General features: G+C 42.7%; 1 protein-coding gene across 1 annotated transcript in view; it reads right to left on the reverse strand.

Annotated features, from left to right (window-relative positions):
* LOC126336984 (cysteine-rich motor neuron 1 protein-like) overlaps window positions 1-23,478 on the reverse strand; it is a 1,115,002-nt gene that overhangs the window by 638,392 nt on the left and 453,132 nt on the right. The gene's annotated exons all lie outside the window — the stretch shown is intronic.

Genomic DNA, 23,478 nt, shown 5'->3' on the forward strand with positions numbered 1-23,478 from the left:
CCTTACGTGGACATCCAATAACTCTAGCAATCAAAGCCAAGGCGAATAACTGCTTGCATAAGGGCCAGAGGTGGACAAACGCGTTACTGACTTTCTCAATTTATGAAACTCGTTCTCTTGAATAACTCAACCAGTTAGTATTATGAAATTTTAATCTTTGTCTGCACATGTATATTACATCTGCCGATTTCGTCCCATTCGGGAATTCCTTCGTAATGCATCGTTATTTTTTTGTCTTAGAGTGAATTAAGAGAAGATTACGCATAATAAGTTGTTGTCTGTTACGTATTTTACAGACTGAGTAGATGTCCGCACTGCAATTTTACAAAGGAAGGATTCCCTGCTGCTTTTCATCGTAGGCCACGGTCATTGGTTCACGGCTCCTGAACTGTGGCTGGGATACGTACGGAAGGCGAGCTGTTTCCAAGCAACGTGGTGAAAACATGTTTATGTTTACCGAGTAGCTGGCTGTTTAACAGGTCACAGATAAGTATTTTAACTGACATGACTGGGTGTAGCACAGGAAGTTTCTTTCTGAACAAAGCTGGTTCTTGTTAAAAATCTGCTTCCTGGAAGTGAGAAAGTAAGTCTGATTGAACTGTGGCAGTTGAAAACATTCTGTAACACGGCGACCACAACATTTTATACAGTTTTCAACATACATTAGAGATGATTAAGTGCTATTTTCTGTTCACCACTGCGAATATATGTTTCAGTTCTCAGCGGTCTAGACAATAAATCTGTATCTTGGATACGATTTACGATTCCTTTTAAAGAACTTCTCTGACCTTTATTACGTCTTATATTTGCAGCTACTTTATGCAAGGTGTTTAACGACAAAACTCACCGTGGACGGATCGAAGATTAAAGCAAAATTTTGGCGTACCATCACTTGTAAAGCGCAGTGGAGCTCGAACCAGCTTCGTGGGTGGCAAAGCGTTTACATACTGAAAACGCTCACGCGATCCTCAGTGAAATGACACGCAACATGTTCGCACTAAATTATGGAACTGCCTACAAACTGACTGAAGCAGGAAGAAAACAAGTAATTGGTAAATGAATCTGAAGTTGAGAATAAATGGTATTACTATTTACTAGGGCGAAGTGAAGTGAAGTGAAACAAGGAAGGGAAAAAGGTAGACTTGTTATTGATTTAATACCATGGCGCTTTTTAAATCTGCCTGTTGGTTGTCAATTGTTACTTTTGTTAAAGTTGAAAGAAAGTTCAAAATCCTGCGCAGTTCACTCTATACCAATAACAATTTTGTGACTCCCGGGAAGTAGAATAGCTGCACTCATTTGTAAATTTTTGCGAATTTAATTTAACGACCTTGGAAGATGAGATGGTCACTTAATTAAACTTGGGCGTATGTGGTGAGTAGTTACTTCATGATTTATAGTTATTTTGCAAATGCTGTCTTGAGAAAATGAAGAAAATTAAAGCACCTCTTGCAGTTTTAATTTGAACATTTATTTTATACACGTTACAGCCAAGCACTCTGGTTGCATTCAGCAACGAATTCAAAACGAAATTTGCTATTTCCTGCAATGGCAGAGGCAGGGGTGGGGCGCAGCGTCAAAGCGGACGTATACATAACAAGGGTGGCTGGGCTGCCTCTTAAAATGTAAACAATTATTCATTTACTGTGAATAAAGTATTTTTGTTGAGTAGGTTCTGGTTTTATTGTGGTTTTATATCGACAAAATCTCGTGATTTGCCCGTGACTTTGGTATCCATATAAAGAAAACTGTAAAAAAAATGGCTCTGAGCACTATGGGACTTAACATCTGTGGTCATCAGTCCCCTAGAACTTAGAACTACTTAAACCTAATAACCTAAGGACATAGCACACATCCATGCCCGAGGCAGGATTCGAACCTGCGATGGTAGCGGTTGCGCAGTTCCAGACTGTAGTGCCTAGAACAGCACGGCCACATAGGTCGGCCCAAAGAAAACTGATCAGGGAACTCTAAGCGAGCTATATAACTTAAAAATATAGGTCACAGTGCGTTTTTCTGTGTCTTTGTGCATCATGTGAAATCTACGAGACGGATTTAGATGAACCTGACAGTCGAGTATTCTATGTAACTTCATGAAATAGCCTTTGTTTTGTCATAGGGGCTGCCCATGACACGACGAAACAGATTTGGTTCAAACTGAAGTAAATTAAGGCGAAAGTTTAGTTTACATTTATTAACCACGTTTGGTAATGAAAGCTTTTATAAGTACAACGATCATCGACGGTGGTTATTCAACACACTCTAGAGAATAGTTTCTTAAACACACGGACAAATGTGCTAACTAAATCTATTTTCGAGACTCCTCTGTTCGTACAAATATGTATCGTCCTGTTAGTAAGTGTGTTACACGTCGCATTATTTCTATATTCTTTGATCTGGAGTTTTAGTGGGCATTATATTACGCATTATATTACGTGATCAGAACGTTTGATTATTTACGCGATTGACTGTCATGGTTGTTAAAACACCAAATTTCAGAGTTTTTGTTTATGTTCATGGATATAAGAGAGAGGAATTTATGCGTTGAATAATGGAACATGGTGCCTATATTTTCTTATTAATGTTACGTTGCTAATTGTTTTCAAACAGTCCCCTGTGTGAAAGAATCGAGATTCTTCAGTAGTCGAGAATCCGTTACGGAATGTGGCATATTCTGTCTCAAGGGTTGGAGGATGATCATGAAGCTCATCTTAATTCCCTACGAGTTCCCACTGCTGGCTGCTGGGCGCTCGCTCGTTGAGGACGTGCAGACCGTTGAACCGCTGATCGTGATCGCCATATTCATGGCAGATGAGCCACGCTGAACGATACTGGAGGTTTTAAAGGTCGGCTTAAAAAGCTACTGTCGCTGGAGCAATATAGCGCGAAACCATTTAACAATCAACGCGCGAGTGTATGTAAGAAATAACACTAATGCTCAAGAAATCTCCGAGTTTTTATTAAAAATATCCGAGGGCTTGCATTGGAAGAAGGAAGAATATTACACTAGATAACGTCTGCGAAACATTAGTTTCCGTTCAGAACATCGTTTAGTGCATGTAGTTGCCGCTGTGGGAGACGAATATTGTGAACGCGGCAAACATCGGCGAGGAAAGTAAGCTGATTAGTTACGAAGGTTGTTTAGCAATATTACGACGTTATTTAATCTATATAATCAATAAATGCCGTTACTTGTGGCCATACTGGCTACATTAAGGGATCGTGACTTTGTAGAATAAGTACTTATTTGTATTTTCCGCCACAGTCACTTACATTTGTTTCATATTTAATTGAACATATTGAAACGTGTTTCGAGCATGTCTGTTTATCTTCAGGAGCTTATACATACAGAAAACTATTAGTAAGACATTCAACTTTTAAGTAACAATGTTCTGCGTGTATAAAGGCCTGAAGATAAGCAGAACGTCTTCGAAACGCCTTGCAGAACGTTAAATTAAACATAAATGAAACAGACTGGTAACAAAAAATGGTTCAAATGGCTCTGAGCACTATGGGACTTAACATCTATGGTCATCAGTCCCCTAGAACTTAGAACTACTTAAACATAACTAACCTAAGGACATCACACAACACCCAGCCATCACGACGCAGAGAAAGTCCCTGACCCCGCCGGGAATCGAACCCGGGCGTGGAAAGCGAAAACGCTACCGCACGACCACTAGATGCGGGCGACTGGTAGCAGAAAATGTAAATAAATAATACATATGGTATCTACTATTGCCTTTCTGTTCAAAAAATAAATTTCAAATGCGACTTAATAACTACTCCACTATGAAATTCGAACCCACTATCTATATAACAACGTCCACTTAAATTTATGACTCTACAATGGAATGTAGTTGAATCGGAATCACTAACATGCTCCAGTTCAGTGATTCGTATATTACATCAAGATTTACATTCACACAGTATCGAGATCTAGCTCTAATTATCACCCGTATCAGCGCCATGTGCCGTGCCAGGGTGACTATCTTCAGTATAAGTTTTACGTTCATTTAGTTTTTATTCAAATATAAATATGATTGTTGGTACAATTTCGTTGACTTCGTTGTAACACAGTAAGAATTTGAATAGAATAATAATGCATAAAACTATACACTCCCAAAATGGAAATTACGCCGTCCACAATAATAATAATAATAATAATAATAATAATATAGAGTAATATCACAGTTTTGAACACGGCTATTATTGAGCAACCGTATACTGGTTTCAACATAGGGTTAAACAGGCAACTAGTTGCACATAAACGATAGGTGCATTCACCTAGGTTTCGACATCTACTAGGGATGTCTTCATCAGAATAAATGTTGCTAAATCGTAAAATTACATTTCTCAAAAGCAGTAGTCAGAATTTGGAGCAGCTATGCTCCTGTAAAAAGTAAAATATAACGTTGTAGCCTTTGCCACGTGTGCCCAGCTTGGAACAATATCAAACTGATGTTTACTTTTGACAGTAGCATAGCTGCTCCAAATTCTCACTATTGCTTTGTAGCAATGTAATTTTACGATTTAGCAACATTTATTCTGATGAAGACATCCCTAGTAGGTGCCAAAACCTAGCGTTTATGTGCAGCCGACAGCTGTTTAATCCTATGTCAATAATAGAGAAATATTTAATAAATAACAAGAAGTTACTTAATTTTATTGGTTTTAGTAGCGGAAAAGAACGGATCAAATTTTCAGCCATAGCCTCTTAGCAGAAAAATTTAGGAAACAAACTAGATTTAAACAAGATGGAATTTAAAATTTTAACAACAAAATGATAAAAGGTGGAAATACTCAGCTGAACAACATCTACTATTCTCTTCATGTACGTGATCCATATTGCAATAATATAATTAAGTGGACTCAAAGTACACTTGGAGGATGGAGAAATTTGCCAGAAAAAAAGTATTCAACTCATATTTGAAAACCTGCAGTTTGCCGGTAATAGCCGTCAATTCTTGTCAACCAGCCTGACGTTTCAGTGACGTGGTGGTTGGGCCGCTATGGAGTCGGTCATTCTGTCTCAGAGGTCGTGATGGCACTGGGCTTTTCAAGGCCACCGTGTGAAGGCTACACATCGGTTTGGAGAAAACCGTTGCCTTAGAGTCAACTACAAAGGAACGGACGTATTGACGGTAGGGATAGTTGTCGACTCTCTAGAGACGCAACAGCAGATGAAGGGTCACCACTTTTACCTTTGTTCACAGCACGTCACAGAACACAGAAAATAGTATGACTGCAAGGGTCACTAACATTGCGCGAAGGGGAAAAGATAAAAAAAAAATGGTGGCTCAGTCTAGTGAGTGGCGGTACACGTCGTTGGCAGGTTATGAGTACGTCGAAAACTAATGCGGGTGCGATCACTCCACTTACCAACAGGACACCTTTCAGATAGATGGTGGAGATATTCTGATAAGGGGATTGTTATACAGGGACCTACTGCTCAACAATGCACATCGGTTCGTTCTGTTACAGCAAAAATGACATTTCCCTTTGACATTAGAGTACAATGGGGTGCTACATATTGCTGCTGCTCGAATAAAATAGCTTCGACAGATTGCACTGCCAGGCGTGCAGCGAGCCACGCTTGAGAATGAACTTCATGTACTTTTAAAACAAGCGACACAGTGTACACATTGTGTTCGAGGAAGAACAGCGATTGGCTATCCACTGACCCCTACCACTCGAGTCACTCAAATGTCATACCTGTTTTAATCGACGTAAAGGTAGGTCTGCTTAATTCCGTTTATCTTATGTCAGCGTAATTAGCAAAGCTGTGAACTAAGCTTTTGGGCTCGAGCAGAATTCGTCATCATATATAGTCTCTTGCACAATTTGTTCATAGTCGGCGCTATAACGGAACATTCTCCTTTAGCATCACTTTTCCTCAACAGTGGTTACCGATACCAGTACGACTTTTCAAATTTTGGACAGGTCAATATTATCTAACTGCTTTTCTGAAAACTTTCATATAATTTCATACACAATATGTTATATTTCATACTAAAATTTATGAAAAGTAATTACTTTATTTTCGATGTTACAATCGATAAGTACTAGTTCTGAATGTACAGTTAAAATTATTTTTATGGAAACATTTGAAATTACAAATTATTTGACACACTTAAAATTTCCATTATTAATTATCCAACCTAGTACTGTTCACTGTGTTTATTTCTCGAATCATTTATGAAATAATAATCGAAATTAATAGAAATTCATTTGCCAAGAAAAATTGTAAACCCTTTGGAATATGGTTAATAGCGCCAAGTAATGTACTAGTAAGCATGGCTCTGATTTTATCGGGCGTATTTTTGTTTTTTGGGCGAACAATGCAATTTCGGTTTTGTTAATATGAAAATTCAAAAGACTGTATGCTACACTAAACTGTGACAAAATATATGAACGTAACAACAAAAATTTTGCGATAACAATGTTCAAATTTATTTAGATCAATTCAACCATGAGGACTTAAAATGTGAGAATTTCAGCTTGAAGAATTAGTCTCCTAGACAAGAAGAACTGGAGCCAACACGAAAAGCTAAGTATAGCAAGTTTATTGTAACCTTCGCTCCTCTTAAATTTTTTATAAAAGGCTCTGCTTATTGTGGTCATTAGCTGGAATTAGAAAGGAGGGGGAGATTGCAGCACCATAGCCGCAAGTGTAGTAAATGATGACGGCTTTGTGCCAATTAAATAGTTTTGAGTTAGACCTGTTCTTCGTTCCACAAACAATTCCGACTTTATAAGCCATTTTCGAGTGTTCAGCTGTCCACAATAGTACATTACATTAACGCCGAGAAGCGGAGACACATTGGTGGAACGTAACATGACGCCTAGAACAAATTGCGTATGTGTGAAAATGGCAGTGTATTCACATTATGTCTTCCCCTCATTTCGGTTTACAAATTGACAAATAGCTGGTGCGCTCAACACAGGAAAATTGTCCAAAGACGTAACGCTGACCAAAGAATAAAACTAAGGACGGACTAGTAATTTCAGCAATCTGTGCACCTATATTTATGTCCACAGACAAAGGAAAGCTAGTAAAAAATAAAATTATTGAGAAGTATGGTGTAGGAAAATGGAAAGATCTGAAATTAAAAAAAAACTGACGGTGCATAAATGATATAAACAAATAAATAAATAAGTAAATAATTACGCTGTCATTTTTAAGCATGTGGAATCTTGTTATAGTTGTTACCGTGGCGCGAAAGTAGTGTGCTGTTATATACAGCTAAACATTCGATAATGGTTTATAAAGCCAAAACTGGTTGCGGAACAAAGAACTAGACCAAATAAAGAATGCTTAAGTGGAAAAACATCGCCTTCATCTTCTCTTTAACAACATTACACTTAAAGAAAAGTCCGCTACGTTCGCTCGATTGGCATGTAGTCAGTGCGTATGAAAATCATCGCCTATTTTGAAACCGTGGAGCGTTCGGTTTCCATAATTGTATATGAGAGGCTTTATATTGTTTTTTTTCCTGCCCTGCAGCAGGCACCTCCATAATTTTTTTTTCATACAAATAAACACAAGTAGCCGAGAGCACTAATACGCTGCTTATTGGGCGCGGGTAGGCGCGCCGACCCCGGATCGATTCCGCCCCCCCTCCCTCCCCTCGTGGATTAACGACGAGAACCGTTGTGCCAGCCAGCCTGGATGTGGTTTTTAGACGGGTTTCCACATCCCACTAGGTGAATACCGGGCTGGTCCCCATGTCCCGCCTCAGTTACACGACTCGCGGACGTTTGAACACGTCCGCACTATTCCATGGCTAACACTAGACGTTCAGTCCCAGGGGTGGGGAGTTTGTCGTGGCGACAGGAGGATCATCCGGCCACCCCTTAAAATGAACCATGCCAAATCTGACCTTAACAATGGCGACCATGCGCAACACGCGGGACAAAGGCACTAGCAAACGAAAAAGAAGAAGACCAATAAACACAAGTAGCTATCACGATCTCATCGTTAGCGACGTAAAATTGTCACATTGCCAGAACAGCCGGATCTGGACAGTAGTCAACACGTACTTGGCTACTCGAGACCAGCTATTTTGAATTGTATATCTTGTTAGACACTGAACGAAATGACTCATCTTGCTTTACTGAAGTCGTCTTGACGATGTCCGGTAGTAAATCTCTAAATTTATGAACTACTGTTTTAGAAACAGATGTATTGTCGTTATGCTAGCGTTAAACACTGTGTTACAGCTGCCGCAGTATTATTTTACGCACACAATGCGAGCATCATAACACATTTGGCTCTAATTATTACGTGTTATGATACTACACAGTAATGATTGCGTAATATGACCACTGAGAGCTTTGTGTTAACGTTGTCTGCAGTTTACGATCTGGAAAACTTTATAAATGAGGAACATAATTGGAACTGTCTGCTGTTTCAGGAAGCTCGTAGTCAACACGGAATTCGATTTTTTCGAAAGAGCGCACATTGCAGAACAGCGAGAAGACTGTCGAACTATTGTAGCTCACTGTAATCTTTCAACTTAAGAAAAACAGAACAGCAGTTGAAACTTTTGAATGGGTAGTTCGTATCTTAAAGTGTTCGTGCACTTAAGAGACTAAATTAGGATAAGCTACTAGAGCGATAACAATCCGACGTATATGTTATGGAAACCCCTCACGAATAACGAAACACAATGCGAATTTATGTAAAATCAAACTGATGTAGGATCGGTTTTTTGACATTGCACAGCTTCGTTATATACAGTCAATCGATAGTATCTCCATTGCACGAGCTACCTGTTCGATTTTAACAGGGTAGTGAGGACCAGAAACGCCCACACACAAAAAATCGAATAACATTAGCATGGAAAGAAGTAAAGTAAATATAGCAGAGGCAAATTACGTTTGGCAGAAGGCATCTGAAGAGAATTATTTGTCTGTTTAGCAGTGACAAAGAAAGTTGAGTCAGGACTGGAGGCGTGGTCATATATCATAATTCAGAAAACCCGGGTTCGAATCTCAGTAAGGCATTTTCATTAATTACACCGTATTCTTCCGATGTGATTGTCAGACCTGACATTTCCGATGTATGAATGTATGGTACTCTCAACTGTATCTATCATACATAAAGGATTTCTCCTTAAGAAGGCGTTCCCCTTGTTGCAAGAAGACAGTAAACTCCCAGACTCCATAGTATTTGAGGTTGCACGCTTACGGATTGGTAGGGAAGTGCTACAGGTTGTTCTACAGTGTTTTAAAGATTTCAAACTCGCTAAAGAACAAGATACAGCGACGGTGGTGCCATCTTTTAATACAGAATTTACGAAGAAATTCTATTAATTCCTGCAGCAGCTACGGAAGGTATGTTCAAAATCTGGGTGAATCGCCGTAGCGAATGGTCGTCATTCTGTTCGACGTCATTTTGTTCACAAGTAAACTTGAATAAATCTTCCACCTTGTGTATAGTGATCAACGTTATTTCGCGTATAGTTTGTGTGTTATTCAGATTTGAAATCGTCAAAACATTGTGGAGCACCCTATACTTTAGAGCGAACTATTGTTCGTATTGCAGATTGCAAGATATTTGGTTTGAATGTACTGAAACAATTTACTTTAAAAGCATCTAGAACGGCAAGAACGTAGCGACATTAAATTTTCCTCCACCTAGTAACTCCAAGTAACACTTGACAGTTGCACTTTTCACGTATGGTCCCAGATTTACTCACTGTCTTTGTGGCAACTTGGAACAGAGCAAATCACCTTATGTTCATCATCTTAGAAGGTTGATTTTACGATATTTGGGAAAGAAAAAGGTTTATACCTAAAGTTTAGACCAATGGTCTTTTTTTCCGCTGGTTACTTGAATGAAGGGAACACATGGATCCAATGAGAACGTAAGAAGTATAATTATTAGTGGCACGGGGAGACTGTAATTTTCGCTGCTATCAACAGAATCTGTAACGATTGTGGACGAGAAGACCATCACTGGTTTTCCTAAATGCCGAGCTGGCTACTTCAACAACAACACTGCCGTCCCCCCACCGCCCGTTTCTCGCCTAATCCAAGCTGGTATTCTGGATCGCTAACCTACATTCCCACGCTTCTCTTTAGCCGACGTTGCTAACCGACAACTGTGCAGTGTTACTCTAGTCGGGGAATCTCGGTTCGAATCCTGATGGTGCAATGAATTTCCATCGGTACTATTTGCCCGACAGGGGGAGGAGAAGTGGTGGTGTACGGCTCCTGATCACAAAATTTTGCACCATTACCGTGGATTAAATTACAAACCTTTCCGCAGTTTCTCGTGAACTGTGGGAATATGGGACTATTGATGGTGATTCGTCTGTCGGGTGAAGTCGTTAGTTTCCCCGTTAGTGCAAGTACTGGGTTTCATCCTCTCCCTTGTTTTAGCGTCATACAACAAAAAACTACACGCTTATACATACTCATTATAGACACCATCGGTCAACAGAAACATCTAAGAAACAACTGTCAGAATTGACTATGGAAAGATGTCATTGTGCGAAGTGTATGGAACAAAAACCTTTCCAATAAGGATAATTAAACGTTCCCCTTGAGTCTCCCACCAAAACATGTCATACAACTTTACCTTCATTCCACTTCGTATATATTTATATCTTTTTGTATCTTACAGCTAGATGCCTAAAATTGCTGCGTTATGGTACTGCAACGGTTTTGATTTACAGACATGTGCCCGAGGAAACGGCTCCACCCACACCTACACACGAAGACTACTCCCTCCCTCACTCCGTCGCTTCGGCATTCATTTAATGCGCCGCCAATCCCGGTGCAAGCGAAATATCGAGGAATTTTAACGAGACTCATTTCAGGCATGTAATTAATTTGCAATTCAATTTTTAAAAAATTTTACTGCGCTTTACGTAAATGCAGTAATTGGTTCGGGATTGGGTTCGCAATGAAAAAGAATAAATACGCTCATATATGCTAAAAACAGAGCCTGTGGTCTGTGCGGCTGCGAGTGACAGTTACCTGCCAGCCTCGGAATAAGGCGGCCCAGCCGAGTGCTGTACTCGATGCTAGTGGCAAACGGGCGACGTGGCGCAACTGCGAAACACCGGACTCCTATTTAGGAGGACTGTGGTTAAAATCCTTTCACGACAAGCCAGGTTTAGGTTTTCCCTTTATAGTTTTTGGCACATGTCGGAAACGGTTACGTGCAAATGCCCGTTTCCCATGTTTCCTCCAACGCGAGCCTGTGTTCCGTCACTAACGCTCTCACCATCGACGATACACTGAACCTCAGTCTTCTTTCCTTTCGACAAACTTCGTTACGAAATTATCTAGTATGTTAGGTAAGATAATTCAGGTGATGAGATTTTTCTTGTAGAGACGCAATTGTAACATTGCTTGATGTGATTACAATTTCAACAAAACTGGATCATTTATACTGAAGAAAAAGCTTAACAAATTGATCTTATCAGTAACGCGTTGGTTCACTTCTGGCTATCGTGCAAGTCGTTATTAGGCTTGGCATTGATTGATAAGAGTTGCTGGAAGTTCTCCTGAGGGTACTGTGCCAAATTCTCTCCAATTAGCGTGTTAGAACTTCAAAATCCCGAGCTGGTTTGAAGATCCTACCCACAATGCTCCTTGATGTTGTTGGTGTGGTCTTCGGTCCTGAGACTGGTTTGATGCAGCCCTTCATGCTTCTCTCTATGCTGTGCAACCTTCTTAATCTTCCAGTACCTACTGCAACTTACATCTTTCAGAATCTGCTTAGTGTATTCATCTCTTGGTCTCCCTCTACGATTTTTACCCTCCACGCTGCCCTCCAATACTAAATTGGTGATCACGTGATGCCTCAGAACATGTCCTACGAATCGATCTCTTCTTCTAGTCAAGTTGTGCCACAAACTCCTCTTCTCCCCAATCCTATTCAGTACCTCCTCATTAGTCATGTGATCTACCCATCTGTAGCACCACATTTCGAAAGCTTCTATTCTCTTCTTGTTCAAACTTTTTATCGTCCATATTTCACTTCCATACATGGCTACACTCCATACAAATTGTTTCAGTTAAGACTTCCTGACACTTAAATCTATACTCGATGTTAACAAATTTCTATTCTTCAGAAACGCTTCCCTTGCCATTGCCAGTCTACATTTTATATCCTCTCTACTTCGATCATCATCAGTTACTTTGCTCCCTAAATAGCAAAACTCCTTTACTACTTTAAGTGTCTCATTTCCTAATCTAATTCCCTCAGCATCACCCGACTTAATTCGACTACATTCCATTATCCTTTGGTTTGGTTACATTCATCTTATATCCTCCTTTCAAGACACTCTCCATTCCATTCAACTGCTCTTCCAAGTCCTTTGCTGTCTATGATAGAATTACAATGTCGTCGGCAAATCTCAAAGTTTTTATTTCTTGTCCATGGATTTTAATACCTACTCCAAACTTTTCTTTTGTTTCTTTTACTGCTTGCTCAATATACAGATTGAATAACATCGGAGATAGGCTACAACCCTGTCTCAGTCCCTTTCCAACCACTGTTTCACTTTCATACCCCTCGACTCTTATAACTGCCATCTGGATTCTGTACAAATTGTAAATAGCCTTTTGATTCCTGTATTTTACCCCTGTCACCCTCAGAATTTTAAAGAGAGTATTCCAGTCAACATTGGCAAAAGCTTTCTCTAAGTCTACAAATGCTAGAAACGTAGGTTTGTCTTTCCTTAACCTATCTTCTAAGATAAGTCGTAGGGTCAGGATTGTCTCACGTGTTCCAATATTTCTACGGAATCCAAACTGATCTTCCCCGAGTTCGGCTTCTACCAGTTTTTCCATTCGTCTGTAAAGAATTCGTGTTAGTATTTTGCAGCCGTGGCTTATTAAACTGATACAATGCTCCTAACGTTCTCAATTGCGGAAAGAATCGGTGATCTTGTTAGCCAAGATAACTTTCGGCAAGCATGAAGACAAGTAGTAGAAACTTTCGTTGTGTGCGGGTGGGCATTATCTTGCTGAAATGTAAGCCCAGGACCTCTTGCCATGAAGGGCAACAAAATGCGGCGTAGGATATCGTCAACGTACCGCTGTGCTGAAGGGTGCCACGGATGACATCAAACTGGTCCTGCAACGAAACGAAATGGCACCCCAGATCATCCCTCCTGCTTGTAGGGCCGTACGACGGGCAACAGTCAGGTTGGTATCCCACCACTGTCCGATGCGTCACAAGAAATGTCTTCGGTCTAGAATCACATCGATTGTATCAGAACTGTCTACGGTGATGAGTCCCGCTTCGAACTGAGCCCCGATAACCAGCCGAGTAACTGCTTGCAACCGAGCGAGGTGGTTAGCACTCTGGACTCGCATTCGGGAGGACGACGCTTCAAACCCGCGTTCGGTCATCCTGATTTAGGTTTCCCACGATTTCCCTAAATCACTTCAGGCAAATGCCGAGATGGTTCTTTGAAAGGGCACGGCCGATTTCCTTCCCCTTCCCTCCGTAATCCGATGGGATCGACGACATCGCTGTTTGGTCCCTTCCCCCAAACCAACCAACCAACTGAAACTTCCTGGCAGATTAAAACTGTGTGCCCAACCGAGACGCGGGGAAGTGCTCTACCAGTGGTAGAGTCTCGGTGGAAGAGCACTTGCCCGCGAAAGGCAAAGGTCCAGAGTTCGAGTCTCGGTCGGGCACACAGTTTTAATCTGGCAGGAAGTTTCATATCAGTGCACACTCCTCTGCAGAGTGAAAATGTCATTCTGGAACCAACCAACAGCTTGGATAATGGTCGGAGGTGGAACAATGGGTTGCTGATTTGCTCTTTTTCTTGAATAAATAATTCAATTTTTCTGAAATTGTAATCATGTGTTTCTCTGTAGATTTACATAAAATCTACCGCTTTACGTCCCTCTCTGATAATTCCTTTATGGTGCGTCTGTGTTGTACAGATTGCTCTGAAGTCCACACAATTTATGTTAAGTTCAACAGAACCACGGAACTTCAAAAAGGTTGACATAATGTCTAATGGAAAAAGCAGTTATCACTTTCTGCAAATGTATATCAGATTTGTTGACACTCTAGATCATTTCCATCAGCGGTCTCTTACACAATGGAATGGCTAACTACTATCCCGAACCATCCGTAAAGAAATGATTGTTCTGAAAAAGGATGTCAAAAAATTGGTAGACAAAAGAAATACGCCAATCATAGTGGCACTTTTCAAATATACGCTGATGCAATTGATTTCCTTCACTTATTGACATACCATCCCAGTATTCCAGCTCTCAAAGATTCTTCCTTTTAGATTTGAGCAGAAAGAACAGAAATTCCTGACTGCCTATTCACGCAAGTGTTTGTCGCGCCGAGTAAATGTAACTTCTAACGACGAACGTGGTCCACAGTTTTGGATTTACTATTGGGCATGCCCTATGGTAGTAAATTAGTTTTCTTCGCAAAATAAATGTATATCGTTTTATAAAATGAATTCAAGTAAATGTCATACGTGAACAACAAGTATAGACGACATGTGGTAATCGTCTACACAGAGGACAATTACATCAACATTTATCGGCTTGTTACGAGCTACCCAACAGGCTACGAATGGTTTTTGTCAACTGAGAAGGCGATGGGAACCTGTGTATGGGTCTGAACTGCTTTATGTGGTATGTTCTGAATTTACTAGTGCTGAACCGCCCAGCTAATCTTCTTAGGATAGGTATCCATTAGCTGGTATGTGCGACCACATGCCAATCTTCACCCTGTCGACTGCCCACTATAATACGTGTTCAGCTATCTGTAAAATGTTAAGCCCCGTAGTGCTTAGTGCCAGCCTGTCTGTAAAGCTATATACTGATATATTTTGCGACTTTTTCATAATCGGCGTTCTGCTTTCGGTTCAATGATTAATTACATTAATTGGTACTTCGAATTTTTATTTATGTGACACAAGTATGCAGTTTTTGAGTGTAACTGACAGCTCATGATTTCTCTTGGCTCAAATGGCTCTGAGCACTATGGGACTCAACTGCTCTGGTCATCAGTCCCCTAGAACTTAGAACTACTTAAACCTAACTAACCTAAGGACATCACACACATCCATGCCCGAGGCAGGATTCGAACCTGCGACCGTAGCAGTCACACGGTTCCGGACTGCGCGCCTAGAACCGCGAGACCACCGCGGCCGGCAGGATTTCTTTTTCATATTTCATTCTGTATATTTGTGGACTGTTGTAGAACTTTCTTGTTTCCAGCAAATGTTGCAGTTACCCAGGAGTGAGGCACTGAAATAATTTTGATGCATATCGTTTGCTCCATTTTGATACGGGACCCAAGGTTGAACCGTCACAACACGTTTATGAGCCCGTAGCAGTTACATCGGAGTGGGGTACGAAGGTCCGATAGCTGGAAAGGAAACAATACACTGTGAACTGTTATCACCTAACATCCAGACTAGGTCCTGAAAAGCTCATAAAAGTTCCTGGTGCAGTTATTACCACGTTATAGCACGAAACAAGCGCCGAATAATCACACTCGTATACGCTGACTTGCTGACGAAACACTGTGATAAGCGAACGTAACTGAGGTTTCGCGGAAACTTGCCGAGATTTATGGCAACAGTTTTCATCTCTGGGCTCTGATTAAGCCCCAAAAACTTATCAGTTACTTCCCGGACGTCAGAATGAGGCGCTCTCACTTCGCAGATGGCCTGTGGCAAAATCTCCACTTCTAAGTATTCCGATTTTTTCAACAATTTCTGTCTATAAGAGCTCTGCTTACAGGTTGACTGAGTTTTGCGTCAATCACGGTAATGTTCATGGTTTCTGTCCCCTCTCTGCTAACTGTAGCCTCTGTTCGATGCTATCTCCTGGCGGGAGCTCTCCTATTACGTATTACGCTCAAAGGAAATTCCTTGGCGTAATAGGATGTCGGTTGATAAACACGTCAGATCAGTCACTCCAGCAAGCACACTCTTGTACCTAGTACTAGAGACCTATCCGAGACCAACTACTGTCATTCTAGGGAAACTCAGTTTATCAGCTTAGAATTACCGTCTATGAGACCACCGTAGGTAGACATCGTGCGGCCCGCTCTGAAAATCCTGTGGATGCCCGTCTTCCATAGCATTATCGAGCGAAGTGGTGCAGTGGTTAGCACACTGGACTCGTACGACGATTCAAATCAGCCTCTGGCCACCCGTAAGTATGTTTACCGCGGTTTCCCTGGATTGCTACAGGTATGTTCCAAGATGGTTCCTTTGAAAGGACAAGGCCGCTTTCTTTCCCCATCCTTGAAACATTCCGAGCTCTGTCTTTAATGACCACGAAGTCGGTGAGACGTTAAACCCTAATCTTCCTTCCTCCATGGTATAAACGTTCCATGCACACAGCTGCAATGTTTTGAGCAAATTTTAATGTCCGTCAATCCACTGTCTTACAATCTGGTTCTACTAATTGCTACTACGGAAGCCAGTTTCTACAAGTAATTTATAGACGCCTGAACGTAAATATGAAGATCAACATAACGATAATAAATTGAGCAACTTTTTCTTGGGTCGATGGGAAAAACAGAAAGAAAATGAGAACAAGTTTCAAGCAGTATGAAAGCATAATGCAGTAATGAGCTATAAATGACGTCCTCCCGTTTACTTCACTCTTTCTTGCCACTATGCTTACACAGTTCGAGCATCTGATCTTTCCAGCTGAAGATCGATTGACTTTACAATATTAAATACACTCCTGGAAATTGAAATAAGAACACCGTGAATTCATTGTCCCAGGAAGGGGAAACTTTATTGACACATTCCTGGGGTCAGATACATCACATGATCACACTGACAGAACCACAGGCACATAGACACAGGCAACAGAGCATGCACAATGTCGGCACTAGTACAGTGTATATCCACCTTTCGCAGCAATGCAGGCTGCTATTCTCCCATGGAGACGATCGTAGAGATGCTGGATGTAGTCCTGTGGAACGGCTTGCCATGCCATTTCCACCTGGCGCCTCAGTTGGACCAGCGTTGGTGCTGGACGTGCAGACCGCGTGAGACGACGCTTCATCCAGTCCCAAACATGCTCAATGGGGGACAGATCCGGAGATCTTGCTCGCCAGGGTAGTTGACTTACACCTTCTAGAGCACGTTGGGTGGCACGGGATACATGCGGACGTGCATTGTCATGTTGGAACAGCAAGTTCCCTTGCCGGTTTAGGAATGGTAGAACGATGGGTTCGATGACGGTTTGGATGTACCGTGCACTATTCAGTGTCCCCTCGACGATCACCAGAGGTGTACGGCCAGTGTAGGAGATCGCTCCCCACACCATGATGCCGGGTGTAGGCCCTGTGTGCCTCGGTCGTATGCAGTCCTGATTGTGGCGCTCACCTGCACGGCGCCAAACACGCATACGACCATCATTGGCACCAAGGCAGAAGCGACTCTCATCGCTGAAGACGACACGTCTCCATTCGTCCCTCCATTCACGCCTGTCGCGACACCACTGGAGGCGGGCTGCACGATGTTGGGGCGTGAGCGGAAGACGGCCTAACGGTGTGTGGGACCGTAGCCCAGCTTCATGGAGACGGTTGCGAATGGTCCTCGCCGATACCCCAGGAGCAACAGTGTCCCTAATATGCTGGGAAGTAGCGGTGCGGTCCCCTACGGCACTGCGTAGGATCCTACGGTCTTGGCGTGCATCCGTGCGTCGCTGCGGTCCGGTCCCAGGTCGACGGGCACGTGCACCTTCCGCCGACCACTGGCGACAACATCGATGTACTGTGGAGACCTCACGCCCCACGTGTTGAGCAATTCGGCGGTACGTCCACCCGGCCTCCCGCATGCCCACTATACGCCCTCGCTCAAAGTCCGTCAACTGCACATACGGTTCACGTCCACGCTGTCGCGGCATGCTACCATTGTTAAAGACTGCGATGGAGCTCCGTATGCCACGGCAAACTGGCTGACACTGACGGCGGCGGTGCACAAATGCTGCGCAGCGTGTGATCATTGCTTGTACAGCCCTCTCGCAGTGTCCGGAGCAAGTATGGTGGGTCTCACACTCCGGTGTCAATGTGTTCTTTTTTCCATTTCCAGGAGTGTATTATGTAGGTGTGTGTCGACAAGAAAATAGAACGATCTGTTAATTTAGAGAGATTTTTTGGCGATGTTGATTCGACTATTTTCTTTGAAACTGTGAAGGTTGCAAGAATAAGATACAAACAACGAAAAAAAGGTTATTTACAACTTGTTCAGAAACCAGACAGCAGTTGTGAGCGTCGAGCAACACGAAAAGGGAGCGGAGGTTGAGAGGACTATTCAGTCTATACACTGAGCAAGCAGTGAAGGAAACAAATCTGGAAAAGTTCAGGGAGGAGAAATAAAAACATGGTGGTTTGCTGATGATGTAATTCTATCAGAGATGGCAAAAATATTTGGAAGATCAGGTGAAAGGAAACGATAGTGCCTCGTAAAGAGATTATAAGATGAACATTAATAAAAATAACATTAATAAAAATAAAACAGGGATAATGAAATACAGTCGAATAAATCTGCTGACGCTAAGAGAGTTATATTAGGAAATGAGGCACTAAAAGTTGTAGATGGGTTTTCCTATTTGGGCAGTAAAATAACCCACGATGGCTGAAAGAGAAAGAATGGAAAGTGTTCTCACTGTGTTGGTGGCCTGTACGTATGCTAATAAGAATTTTTCGAGGATCCGATGATGACAGTGAGATTCAGCCGAAACTGGTCATTGTGAAATCAGATAAAAATACCAAGCAGTCTTCGCTGCAGAAGATTTTCCTTCCAGCAATGAAAGATCGCTCCTTACGAACATGTGCAACCAATATAATATGCAATACCATTAGTAAGGTCACAGACCGCATTGGGAAAGTTTTAGGCAAGTATGGGGTGGAAACTATTTTCAGACCCACGAGGAAAATAAAAGAATCTTTAAGGTCAGCATAAGATGCACGACACCCTTTGGCTACACCGGGGGTATATAAAATTCCTTGTAGTTGTGGACAGGTTTACATCGGTACCACAAAGAGAAGTGTGAACACCTGTCTTGTTGAACATAAGAGGAATTGCCGCCTGGGTCACACGGATAAATCGGCCGTAGCGGAACATGTTTACCAGGAAGGTGATCATGAAATAAAATTCAGCGAGACGAGCGTCATATCAAAAACCTCGCATTATTATGCACGCTTGTATAGAGAGGCTATCGAGATTGACAAACATCGTAATAATTTTAACAGCAAAGACGAAGGTGTTAAACTGGATAAAATTTGGATGTCAGCGTTGCACCGTAAGAGTGAGGATCGATTACTTTCAATCGAGAATGTTGGCGTCACCAGAGACAATCTCATAGCCGACGCCACGTGATCAACAGTGGCGCCCTCTGTACTGCCTATATAATCAGCGCTTCCTCGAGTTCTCTTCGCAGTTCGCCGCTTTACCTCCGAGGATGTCTTACGCAGTCGGAGACGAAACGTCAGGAGAGAGTTTTATACTTCGACCACGGCCTATCAGCCCGGAAGTTTTAAGTGAAGACCAAGAAAACTGTTTCTGAAAAAGAGGACTTCGTTAACATCGAACATAAATGTAGGTGTCAGAAAGCCCTTTTTTAGGTATTTGTATGGAGTGTAGACATTTACGGAAAAGAAACGTGCAAGGTAACAAGTTGAGGCAAGAAGCGACTAAAGGCTTCTGAAATGTGGTGCTACAGAAGAATAACAAGAGTGTGTTGAATCGTATTGGGGGAAAATGAAATTTATGGTACAAGTTGGCTGAAAGAAGATTTGTCAAAGAATTTTAATTAATTCTCATCCCTTTGCGTAAATAAACTTAATCAACTGCTTCAGAATGAAAGCCTCTTGTTCATCAAATCCTGAAATACCGCATAATGAAAATTGCATATGGCATTAGTGGACGGGAGTCCCATTTAAGATGTTCAGCTGCATGGTGCAAGCTTTCTTATTTGACGCCATTTCAACGATTTGCGTGTTGGTCGTGATGAGGAAATAAACCAAGTCAAGAGCAGAGAAAACTCCGACTCCGCCCTGCAATCGAACCAGGATCCCGTGATCGAGAATCTGCAATGATAACTTGAAGACCGGCAGTTGACTTCCGCGTTCTGACGTAACGGAACAGACATTTTCGGTTACTTCATAAAAAAATTCTTGAAATCGTCCACGTCTGTTTGTTTTCGCTTTTAGAAATTTCCCTATTATTACTAAAATTTATTGGAAGTCAGAACATGACGTAATAGGTTTTGTGGGAGATGACTCACAGGAACTGATACGACTAAAGAATGAAAATACGCAGGTCTTGGTAACCAATATAATTTTTTGTTAACATCTCACAATTATCCAATCTGTGACATCCCCATCATCAGAAGTGTGTAACAAACATATAAGACAAGAAGTGAAATTTAATCATCAGCGTAGAGAACCTGACAACCACACACAATGATGTGACAAAGGTGATGAAATGGGGATATGCAAAATGGTTCAAACGGGTCTGAGCACTATGGGATTCAACTGCTGTGGTCATCAGTCCCCTAGAACTTAGAACTACTTAAACCTAACTAACCTAAGGACATCACACACATCCATGCCCGAGGCAGGATTCGAACCTACGACCGTAGGAGTCGCACGGTTCCGGACTGCGCGCCTAGAACCGCGAGACCACCGCGGCCGGCGGGGATATGCACAACAATCCCACAATAACTGTAGTGCCTCGCAGACAAGGTATAAAAGGGCAGCTCACTGACGGAGCTGTTATTTGTACTCAGATGGTTGATGTGAAAAGGTTTCCGAAGTAATTATAGCCACACAAAGGAAATTAACAGACTTTGAACGCGAAATGTTAGTTGGAACTAGACGCATGGGACATTCCATTTCGGAAATCATTAGAGAATTCACTATTCCAACATCCACAGTATCAAGAGTGTGCCGAGAATATCAAACTACAAGCGTACCTCTCACCAAGGACGACGCAAATGGTTCAAATGGTTCTGAGCACTATGGGACTTAACATCTGAGGTCATCAGTCCCCTAGACTTAGAGGTTCTTAAACCTAACTAATCTAAGGACATCACACACATTCATGCCCGAGGCAGGATTCGAAGCTGCGACCGTAGCGGTCGCGCAGTTCCAGACTGAATTGTCTACAACCGCTCGGTCACAGTGGCCGGACAACGCAGTGGCCGACTGCCTTCACTTAACGACCGAGAGCAGCGACGTTTGTGTATAGTTGCGGTGCTAACAGACTAGCAACTTGTCGTGGAATAACTGTAGAAATCAATGAGGAACGTAGGACGAACATATCCGTTAGGACAGTGTGGCGAAATCTGGCTATGACAGCTGACGAACGACACGCGCGAGCGCCTTTGATAAGAGCACAACATCACCTGCAGCATCTCTCCTGGGCCCGTGACCATATCAGTTGGACCCTAGACGTGGCCTGGTCAGATGAGAGTTGATTTCAGTTGGTAAGAGAAATTGGTTTGAAGAACATTCTGGATAGTTCGAGCGAATGGTTTGGCCATCCAGATCGCCCGACATGAATCCTACTGAACATTTATGGGACATATTCGAACACAAAATCATGTACCAGCAACACTTTCGCATTTATGGACGGCTATAGAGGCAGCAAGGCTCAGTATTTCTGCAGTAGGCTTCCAACGATTTATCTGAGTCTATGCCAAGATACTGCACTGTGCCTGGAAATAGGAGGTCCAACACGTTATAAGGTTCAATCCCGGGTCCGGCCATCCTGATTTAGGTTTTCCGTGATTTTCCTAAATCGCTCCAGGCAAATGCCGGGATGGTTCCTTTGAAAGGGCACGCCTGACTTCCTTCCCCGTTCTTCCCTAATACGATGAGACCGATGACCTCGCTGTCTGGTTTCCTCCCCCACAACAACCAACCCAACACGATATAAGGAGGTGTCCCCAGACTTTTGCCACCCCGGTGTACAGTCCTAGGTCACCTCGTATTACATTCTGGTGGACCATCAGTGCTCATACCGACTCAAGCAGAACAACACGGCACAAAGTAGACAATCTCGCCAATAGACGGCATTCACGAATGTATGCCTATGTCGACAGATATTACAAAGTTGAATTATTTAACTGGCACAACTATAAAATTTAGTTGATGGCACAATAAAAAATGATTTTCATGATGAAAGAAGCATTTTGTCGAAAGCTGCAGCTGTTACATTCCGAGCTGATGGATTTTCACTGTAGAAGGTGTCACCATGCTAAGAGCAGTGTTATGCTTCACAACAATACCACAGCCTGTCATTAGTCACTGATCAACTTATTCTTCGACACATTCATGGACGACCATTACGTAGTAACAAAAATATCACTAGCGGTGTATAAGGTAGAAATACCACGATTCAGGTAGTTCTTTCTTATCCATTACTCCATGTTTTAATTATTATTAAATAATTAAAACATGGTTACAAATGCCTCGTTGAGGTACTGGGTGGTTATAATTAAAGTGCAGTTACAGAGGTCTAGTCTAGGCTGTTGTTATCGTATGGCAGTGAACTGTAACAGATATGTGCCTCAATGCGGAACAGATTTAAATGTAAGCCAAATTGACTGTGTGGACGATGTGGCCTATTATACACCCTATTTTAGATCAATGTGACGGTGATGAGCTGAGTATATTTATACACTCCTGGAAATGGAAAAAAGAACACATTGACACCGGTGTGTCAGACCCACCATACTTGCTCCGGACACTGCGAGAGGGCTGTACAAGCAATGATCACACGCACGGCACAGCGGACACACCAGGCACCGCGGTGTTAGCCGTCGAATGGCGTTAGCTGCGCTGCATTTGTGCACCGCCGCCGTCAGTGTCAGCCAGTTTGCCGTGGCATACGGAACTCCACCGCAGTCTTTAACAATGGTAGCATGCCGCGACAGCGTGGATGTGAACCGTATGTGCAGTTGACGGACTTTGAGCGAGGGCGTATAGTGGGCATGCGGGAGGCCGGGTGGACGTACCGCCGAATTGCTCAACACGTGGGGGGTGAGGTCTCCACAGTACATCGATGTTGTCGCCAGTGGTCGGCGGAAGGTGCACGTGCCCGTCGACCTGGGACCGGACCGCAGCGACGCACGGATGCACGCCAAGACCGTAGGATCCTACGCAGTGCCGTAGGGGACCGCACCGCCACTTCCCAGCAAATTAGGGACACTGTTGCTCCTGGGGTATCGGCGAGGACCATTCGCAACCGTCTCCATGAAGCTGGGCTACGGTCCCACACACCGTTAGGCCGTCTTCCGCTCACGCCCCAACATCGTGCAGCCCGCCTCCAGTGGTGTCGCGACAGGCGTGAATGGAGGGACGAATGGAGACGTGTCGTCTTCAGCGATGAGAGTCACTTCTGCCTTGGTGCCAATGATGGTCGTATGCGTGTTTGGCGTCGTGCAGGTGAGCGCCACAATCAGGACTGCATACGACCGAGGCACACAGGGCCA

The sequence above is a fragment of the Schistocerca gregaria genome, chromosome 2, assembly GCF_023897955.1.
Source record: "Schistocerca gregaria isolate iqSchGreg1 chromosome 2, iqSchGreg1.2, whole genome shotgun sequence".
NCBI lineage: Eukaryota > Metazoa > Arthropoda > Insecta > Orthoptera > Acrididae > Schistocerca > Schistocerca gregaria.